Below are 9793 nucleotides of genomic sequence, written 5' to 3'. Positions count from 1 at the left end.
AGTATACCCTTGATAATCTGTATTCTTTTGTATTATATATACATTATGTATGGATAGGCTGCAGGGACAGTTTCAAACAAAAATGAGCATGATTATTAACAGTTTTATCATTATGCTTAAAATGAACAAATCAGTAAGTTGCCTCTCTTTACCCATTAACGCTCTAGATGAAAAGTAATTACATGTAAGATAGTACTTAGCAACAAAGATTTGATGTGTAGCTTAATCATAAATAATGAATCATATCTCATATATGGTAGCAGAGTACTACACACAGTAGAATTGTAAAATTTAGCAAAATAAGGCACATGTCCCATGTCATAGAAATGACAATTTTTCAAAGCAACAGAGATGGAATATGTATAGAATAAACCACTTATGGTGTAGAATAGGCCAGAGAAAACACACCAGTCAAGGACCGAAGATGTTTTCTCTAGCCTATTCTACACCAACGAGTGTTTTATTCAACTTAAAAAAATCCCATCCCCTTTTGACCCTATCAAACATTGCAACAATTCAACTATTCAACTGTTGGGTAGTTGAATAGAACTACATTGGTTACACAGGTAAATCGTGTTTATTCTATGGTCTACAGAACACATACAGATAAGGCCATACATAGGAACACATGCATTCCATTTGCCATATCACAATTACATGGTCATCGAATCAGAATGTATAAAGCAGTCCTAATTTACTATCAACACTTACCATTAGCGGTCCTAATTTACTATTGACTCTTACCATGGGCAGTCCTAATTTACTATCGACACTTACCATGGGCAGTCCTAATTTACTATTGACTCTTACCATGGACAGCCCTAATTTACTATCGACTCTTCCAATTGACAGTCCTAATTTACTATTGACTCTTCCCATGGGCAGTACTATTTTACTATCGACTCTTCCCATGGACAGCCCTAATTTACTATCGACACTTACCATGGACAGTCCTAATTTACTATTGACTCTTCCCATGGGCAGTACTATTTTACTATCGACTCTTCCCATGGACAGCCCTAATTTACTATCGACACTTACCATGGACAGTCCTAATTTACTATCGACTCTTCCCATGGACAGTCCTAATTTACTATCGACACTTACCATGGACAGTCCTAATTTACTATTGACTCTTCCCATGGGCAGTACTATTTTACTATCGACTCTTCCCATGGACAGTCCTAATTTACTATCGACACTTACAATTGACAGACCTAATTACTATTGATTCTTACCATGGACAGTCTTAATTCACTACTGACTCTTACCATGGACAACCCTAGTTTACTATCGACTCTTACCATGGGTAGTCCTTATTTACTATCGCCTTTTCCCATGGGCAGTCCTAATTTACTATCGACTCTTATTATGGGCAATCTTAATTTACGATCAATACTTACCATGGGTAGTCCTAATTTACTATCGACTCTTATAATGGGCAACCCTAGTTTACTATCGACACTTACCATGGACAGTCCTAATTTACTATCGACACTTACCATGGGCAGCCCTAATTTATTATCGACTCTTATGATGGGCAATCTTAATTTACTATCGACACTTATCATGGACATTCCTAATTTACTATCGACACTTACCATGGGCAGTCCTAATTTACTATCAACACTTATCATGGGCAGCCCTAATTTACTATCAACACTCACCATGGGTAGCCCTAATTTACTATCGACACTTACCATGGACAGTCCTAATTTACTATCGACACTTACCATGGGCAGTCCTAATTTACTATCAACACTTATCATGGGCAGCCCTAATTTACTATCAACACTCACCATGGGTAGTCCTAACTTACTATCGACACTTACCATGAACAGTCCTAATTTACTATCGACACTTACCATGGACAGTCCTAATTTACTATCAACACTTACCATGGGCAGTCCTAATTTACTATCAACACTTACCGTGGGCAGTCCTAATTTACTATCAACACTCACCATGGGCAGTCCTAATTTACTATCAACACTTACAATGGGCAGTCCTAATTTACTATCAACACTCACCATGGGTAGTCCTAATTTACTATCGACACTTACCATGGGCAGTCCTAATTTACTATCGACACTTACCATGGGCAGTCCTAATTTACTATCGACAATTTTCATGGACAGCCCTAATTTACTATCGACACTTACCATGGACAGTCCTAATTTACTATCGACACTTACCATGGACATTCTTAATTTACTATCGTCACTTAGCATGGGTAGTCCTAATTTACTATCGACACTTAGCATGGGCAGTCCTAATTTACTATCAACACTTATCATGGGCAGCCCTAATTTACTATCGACACTTACCATGGGCAGTCCTAATTTACTATCCACACTCACCATGGGTAGTCCTAATTTACTATCGACACTTACCATGGGCAGTCCTAATTTACTATCGACACTTACCATGTGCAGTCCTAATTTACTATCGACACTTACCATGGGCAGTCCTAATTTACTATCGACACTTACCATGGGCAGTCCTAATTTACTATCAACACTCGCCATGGGTAGTCCTAATTTACTATCGACACTTACCATGGGCAGTCCTAATTTACTATCGACACTTTTCATGGACAGCCCTAATTTACTATCGACACTTACCATGGACAGTCCTAAATTACTATCGACACTTACCATGGACATTCTTAATTTTTTATCGTCACTTAGCATGGGTAGTCCTAATTTACTATCGACACTTAGCATGGGCAGTCCTAATTTACTATCGACACTTACCATGGGTAATCCTAATTTACTATCGACACTTACCATGTGTAGTCCTAATTTACTATCGGCACTTTTCATGGACAGCCCTAATTTACTATCGACACTTACCATGGACAGTTCTAATTTACTATCGACACTTACCATGGACAGCCCTAATTTACTATCGACACTTACCATGTGCAGTCCTAATTTACTATCGACTCTTACCATAGGCAGTCCTAATTTACTTTTGACTCCTATCGTAGGCAGTCCTAATTTACTATCGACACTTACCATGGGCAGTCCTAATTTACTATTGACTCTTACCATGGAGTCCTAATTTACCATCGACACTTACGATTGGCAGTCCTTATTTACTATCGACACTTACCATGTGCAGTCCTAATTTACTATCGACTCTTACCATAGGCAGTCCTAATTTACTTTTGACTCCTATCGTAGGCAGTCCTAATTTACTATCGACACTTACCATGGGCAGTCCTAATTTACTATTGACTCTTACCATGGAGTCCTAATTTACTATCGACACTTACGATTGGCAGTTCTAATTTACTATTGACTCTTACCATGGACAGTCTTAGTTTACTATCGACACTTACCATTTGCAGTCGTAATTTACTATCGACACTTACCATGGGCAGTCCTAATTTACTATCGACACTCACCATGGGTAGTCCTAATTTACTATCGACACTTACCATGGGCAGTCCTAATTTACTATCGACACTTACCATGTGCAGTCCTAATTTACTATCGACACTTACCATGTGCAGTCCTAATTTACTATCGACACTTACCATGGGCAGTCCTAATTTACTATCGACACTTACCATGGGCAGCCCTAATTTACTATTGACTCTTACCATGGACAGCCCTAATTTACTATCGACTCTTACCATGGGCAGTCCTAATTCACTATCGACTCTTACCATGGGCAGCCCTAATTTACTATTGACTCTTACCATGGACAGCCCTAATTTACTATCGACTCTTACCATGGGCAGTCCTTATTTACTATCGACACTTACCATGGGCAATCCTAATTTACTATCAACACTTATCATGGGCAGTCCTAATTTACTATCGACACTTACCATGGACAGTCCTAATTTAGTATCGACACTTACCATGGGCAATCCTAATTTACTATCGACACTTACCATGGGCAGTCCTAATTTACTATCGACACTTACTATGGGCAGTCCTAATTTAATATCGACACTTACCATTGGCAGTCCTTATTTACTATCGACTCTTCCCATGGGCAGTCCTAATTTACTATCGACACTTACTATGGACAGTCATAATTTACTATGGACTCTTATTACAATATGTATGAGCAGTCCTAATTCACTATCGACACTTACCATGGGTAGTCCTAATTTACTATCGACACTTACCATGTGTAGTCCTAATTTACTATCGACACTTTTCATGGACAGCCCTAATTTACTATTGACACTTACCATGGACAGTTCTAATTTACTATCGACACTTACCATGGACAGTCCTAATTTTTTATCGACACTTACCATGTGCAGTCCTAATTTACTATCGACTCTTACCATAGGCAGTTCTAATTTACTTTTGACTCCTATCGTAGGCAGTCCTAATTTACTATCGACACTTACCATGGGCAGTCCTAATTTACTATTGACTCTTACCATGGAGTCCTAATTTACTATCGACACTTACGATTGGCAGTCCTAATTTACTATCGACACTTACCATGTGCAGTCCTAATTTACTATCGACTCTTACCATAGGCAGTCCTAATTTACTTTTGACTCCTATCGTAGGCAGTCCTAATTTACTATCGACACTTACCATGGGCAGTCCTAATTTACTATTGCCTCTTACCATGGAGTCCTAATTTACTATCGACACTTACGATTGGCAGTTCTAATTTACTATTGACTCTTACCATGGACAGTCTTAATTTACTATCGACACTTACCATTTGCAGTCGTAATTTACTATCGACACTTACCATGGGCAGTCCTAATTTACTATCGACACTCACCATGGGTAGTCCTAATTTACTATCGACACTTACCATGGGCAGTCCTAATTTACTATCGACACTTACCTTACCATGTGCAGTCCTAATTAACTATCGACACTTACCATGGGCAGTCCTAATTTACTATCGACACTTACCATGGGCAGCCCGTAATTTACTATTGACTCTTACCATGGACAGCCCTTATTTACTATCGACTCTTACCATGGGCAGTCCTAATTTACTATCGACACTTACTATGGGCAATCCTAATTTACTATCAACACTTATCATGGGCAGTCCTAATTTACTATCGACACTTACCATGGACAGTCCTAATTTACTATCGACACTTACCATGGGCAGTCCTAATTTACTATCGACACTTACCATGGGCAGTCCTAATTTACTATCGACACTTACTATGGGCAGTCCTAATTTAATATCGACACTTACCATTGGCAGTCCTTATTTACTATCGACTCTTCCCATGGGCAGTCCTAATTTACTATCGACACTTACTATGGACAGTCATAATTTACTATGGACTCTTATTACAATATGTATGAGCAGTCCTAATTCACTATCGACACTTACCATGGGCAGTCCTAATTCACTATCAACACTTATCATGGTCAGTCCTAATTTACTATCGACACTTACCATGGACAGTCCTTATTTACTATCGACTCTTCCCATGGGTAGTCCTAATTTACTATCGACACTTACCATGGACGGTCCTAATTTACTATCGACACTTACCATGGGCAGTCCTAATTTAGTATCGACACTTACCATGGGCAGTCCTAATTTACTATCGACACTTACCATGGACAGCCCTAATTTACTATCGACACTTACCATGGGCAGTCCTAATTTACTATCGACACTTACCATGGACAGCCCTAATTTACTATCAACACTTACCATGGGCAGTCCTAATTTACTATCGACACTTACCATGGGCAGTCCTAATTTACTATTTACTCCTATTTACTATCGACACTTACCATGGGCAGTCCTAATTTACTATCGACACTTACCATGGGCAGTCCTAATTTACTATCAACACTTACAATGGGCAGTCCTAATTTACTATCAACACTTACCATGGGCAGTCCTCATTTACTTTCGACTCTGATTATGGGCAATCCTAGTTTGCAATCGACACTTACCATGGGCAGTCCTAATTTACTATCGACTCTGATTATGGGCAATCCTAGTTTGCAATCGACACTTACCATGGGCAGTCCTAATTTACTATCAACTCTGATTATGGGCAATCCTAGTTTGCAATCGACACTTATCATGGGCAATCCTAATTTACTATCGACACTTACCATGGGCAGTCTTAATTTACTATCGACACTAACCATTTGCAGTCGTCATTTACTATCAACACTTTCCATGGGCAGTCCTAATTTACTATCGACACTTACCATGGGCAGTCCTAATTTACTATTGACTCTTACCATGGACAGCCCTAATTTACCATCGACACTTACCATGGGCAGTCCTAATTTACTATCAACACTTACCATGGGCAGTCCTAATTTACTATCAACACTTACCATGGGCAGTCCTAATTTACTATCGACACTTACCATGGGCAGTCCTAATTTACTATTGACTTCTGCCATGGACAACCCTAATTTACCATCGACACTTACCATGGGCAGTCCTAATTTACTATCAACACTTACCATGGACAGCCCTAATTTACCATCGACACTTACCATGGGCAGTCCTAATTTACTATCAACACTTACCATGGATAGCCCTAATTTACTATCAACACTTACCATGGGCAGTCCTAATTTACTATCGACACTTACCATGGGCAGTCCTAATTTACTATTGACTCTTACCATGGACAGCCCTAATTTACCATCGACTCTTACCATGGGCAGTCTTAATTTACTATCGACACTTACCATTTGCAGTCGTAATTTACTATCGACACTTACCATGGACAGTCCTAATTTACTATCGACTCTTACCATGGACAGTCCTAATTTACTATTGACTCTTACCATGGACAGCCCTAATTTACTATCGACACTTACCATGGGCAGTCCTAATTTACTATCGACACTTACCATGGACAGTCATAATTTACTATCGACACTTACCATGGGCAGCCCTAATTTACTATCGACACTTACCATGGGCAGTCCTAATTTACTATCGACACTTACCATGGAGAGTCCTAATCTACTTTCGACACTTACCATGGACAGTCCTAATTCACTATCGACTCTTACCATGGAGAGTCCTAATTTACTATTGACTCTTACCATGGAGAGTCCTAATTTACAATCGACTTTATCATGGACAGTCCTAATTTACAATCGACTTTACCATGGACAGTCCTAATTTCTCGACAGCATTGACTAACTGGGTTAGCCTAATAATGATAATTAAACAAAAATATATCAATTGGAGAATTTTATTTACTATAGTGGATAATGCGTATAATGCATCATGAAAGCTTTGTTAGAAAATAAAATACATAAATAAAATAAAGATAACCATGGTAATAAGAAATAATGCCTTTATAATTTTTAATTCAATAAATATTACATTCATACAAATATACATGTGGAGCATGCAGCCTGACAGACTGACACTTCTGTCAACCTGAACCATTAAAACCTCATCATACAATTCAAATAGTATTCATTCCAACAAAACTATTAAAATGGTCATCATGACATTCATGCACTTTGTTTGTGAATCAAATAAATGTATTACTGAAAGTTTAAAATGTTCCGATTGAAACTTTGAACTATAAAATATGTTATTATTGCATTTCAATATAAAAATATCTTTTATTTTTTCATTGCATCTTGAATTTGACATATTGCTGTAATTTGCCTTATAGTTATTGGTATATACAGTTTAGAATAACATTGAACGATGAGCATTTCATCTTATAGTATATTGGTATATACAGTTTAGAATAACATTGAATGATGAGCATTTCATCTTATAGTTATTGGTATATACAGTTTAGAATAACATTGAACATGAGCATTTCATCTTATAGTTATTGGTATATACAGTTTAGAATGACATTGAACAATGAGCATTTCATCTTATAGTTATTGGTATATACAGTTTAGAATGACATTGAACAATGAGCATTTCATCTTATAGTTATTGGTATATACAGTTTAGAATGACATTGAATGATGAGCATTTCATCTTATAGTTATTGGTATATACAGTTTAGAATGACATTGAACGATGAGCATTCATCTTATAGTATTGTATATACGTTAAATAACATTGAACGATGAGCATTTCATCTTATAGTTATTGGTATATACAGTTTAGAATAACATTGAATGATGAGCATTTCATCTTATAGTTATTGGTATATACAGTTTAGAATAACATTGAACAATGAGCATTTCATCTTATAGTTATTGGTATATACAGTTTAGAATGACATTGAACATGAGCATTTCATCTTATAGTTATTGGTATATACAGTTTAGAATAACATTGAACGATGAGCATTTCATCTTATAGTTATTGGTATATACAGTTTAGAATAACATTGAACAATGAGCATTTCATCTTATAGTTATTGGTATATACAGTTTAGAATAACATTGAATGATGAGCATTTCATCTTATAGTTATTGGTATATACAGTTTAGAATAACATTGAATGATGAGCATTTCATCTTATAGTTATTGGTATATACAGTTTAGAATGACATTGAACGATGAGCATTTCATCTTATAGTTATTGGTATATACAGTTTAGAATAACATTGAATGATGAGCATTTCATCTTATAGTTATTGGTATATACAGTTTAGAATGACATTGAACGATGAGCATTTCATCTTATAGTTATTGGTATATACAGTTTAGAATGACATTGAATGATGAGCATTTCATCTTATAGTTATTGGTATATACAGTTTAGAATAACATTGAATGATGAGCATTTCATCTTATAGTTATTGGTATATACAGTTTAGAATGACATTGAACAATGAGCATTTCATCTTATAGTTATTATTGGAATAGCATTCACAGTTTTGTATATACGTAAATAACATTGAACGATGAGCATTTCATCTTATAGTTATTGGTATATACAGTTTAGAATAACATTGAAATGAGCATTTCATCTTATAGTTATTGGTATATACAGTTTAGAATAACATTGAACGATGAGCATTTCATCTTATAGTTATTGGTATATACAGTTTAGAATGACATTGAACATGAGCATTTCATCTTATAGTTATTGGTATATACAGTTTAGAATAACATTGAACAATGAGCATTTCATCTTATAGTTATTGGTATATACAGTTTAGAATAACATTGAACAATGAGCATTTCATCTTATAGTTATTGGTATATACAGTTTAGAATAACATTGAACGATGAGCATTTCATCTTATAGTTATTGGTATATACAGTTTAGAATAACATTGAATGATGAGCATTTCATCTTATAGTTATTGGTATATACAGTTTAGAATGACAGAAATTTTCAGAATTATGGTACATTTAGAATACATTGAATGAGCATTTCATCTTATAGTTATTGGTATATACAGTTTAGAATGACATTGAACATGAGCATTTCATCTTATAGTTATTGGTATATACAGTTTAGAATGACATTGAATGATGAGCATTTCATCTTATAGTTATTGGTATATACAGTTTAGAATGACATTGAATGATGAGCATTTCATCTTATAGTTTATGGTATATACAGTTTAGAATGACAATTGAATGATGAGCATTTCATCTTATAGTTATTGGTATATACAGTTTAGAATGACATTGAATGATGAGCATTTCATCTTATAGTTATTGGTATATACAGTTTAGAATGACATTGAATGATGAGCATTTCATCTTATAGTTATTGGTATATACAGTTTAGAATACACATTGTATTGTATGAGCATTTTCATCTTATAGTTATTGGTATATACAGTTTAGAATGACATTGAATGATGAGCATTTCATCTTATAGTTATTGGTATATACAGTTTAGAATGAC

This window comes from Argopecten irradians, chromosome 6 (assembly GCF_041381155.1).
Source record: "Argopecten irradians isolate NY chromosome 6, Ai_NY, whole genome shotgun sequence".
Taxonomy (NCBI): Eukaryota; Metazoa; Mollusca; class Bivalvia; order Pectinida; family Pectinidae; genus Argopecten; species Argopecten irradians.
This window is presented reverse-complemented; position numbering follows the sequence as displayed.